The sequence below is a fragment of the Rissa tridactyla genome, unplaced genomic scaffold, assembly GCF_028500815.1.
Source record: "Rissa tridactyla isolate bRisTri1 unplaced genomic scaffold, bRisTri1.patW.cur.20221130 scaffold_63, whole genome shotgun sequence".
Lineage (NCBI taxonomy): Eukaryota > Metazoa > Chordata > Aves > Charadriiformes > Laridae > Rissa > Rissa tridactyla.
In genome coordinates, this window is record NW_026529841.1 from 662888 (window position 1) to 663768 (window position 881).

General features: G+C 77.5%; 1 non-coding gene across 1 annotated transcript; it reads left to right on the forward strand.

Moving 5' to 3' along the window:
- On the forward strand, positions 1-153 carry LOC128903780 (5.8S ribosomal RNA). Its single transcript, XR_008464248.1, has one exon. It is a non-coding gene; the product is annotated as a 5.8S ribosomal RNA (ribosomal RNA).
- The last annotated feature ends 728 nt before the right edge of the window (positions 154-881 follow it).

Sequence of the window (881 nt, forward strand, 5' to 3'; positions counted from 1 at the left end):
AACTCTTAGCGGTGGATCACTCGGCTCGTGCGTCGATGAAGAACGCAGCTAGCTGCGAGAATTAATGTGAATTGCAGGACACATTGATCATCGACACTTCGAACGCACTTGCGGCCCCGGGTTCCTCCCGGGGCTACGCCTGTCTGAGCGTCGCTTTGCGATCAATCGCCGGCTCGGCCGCCGCCCCTTGGCCGGGCGACGGCCGCACGAGCGGCGCGGCTGGGGTGCCTCGCAGGCCCCTCCCGAGGGCCTTCGTCCCCCTAAGTGCAGACTCGGGGAGCGCTCCGAAGCTCCCCGCTCCCGGAGCGCCCGCTCTGCGGAGCTCGTCTCGCCGGTGGTTGGCCGGGGCTCGCCGAGTCCGGTCGGGCCCGGCGCGGCGGTGGGGAGAGACGCCGGTCGGGGGGAGGCGCGGGCCTCGTCCCCGGCCCTCCCGCGCGGGCGGCTGTCTGCGGGTGGGTACCGCGCGGTACCGTGCCGTCGCTGCCGCGCGCGCGCGCGCCGAGCGTGCCGGGGACGGGGGTCATCCCCGTCGCCGCCCCCCCTTCCTCTCCCGTCTCTCCCCGACGACCCGCCGCCCCCCGAGCGCCCGCCGGCGGGTGGGGGGGGAGCGAGGTCGCGGCCGGGCCGGGGCGCCGGCGGCTGCGGCGGCGGCGGCGAGTCGGGCGACGGCCGCGCCCGCGCGGCCGCCGCTTCTCCGTCGTCGCCGCCGTCGTCGCCGCGCGTCTTCCCGTCCCGTGCCGCGGCTCCTCGCCTCTCCCCCGCTCCCGCCAGGCGGTGCCGCCCGGGCGCCCGCCCGGCCGTCGTCCCCGGCCGTCGCCCCCGGGGGGCCGTCTCCGGGCGCGTCTCCGGACGCGCTTTTTCGGGCCGTTCATCCGGGCTGG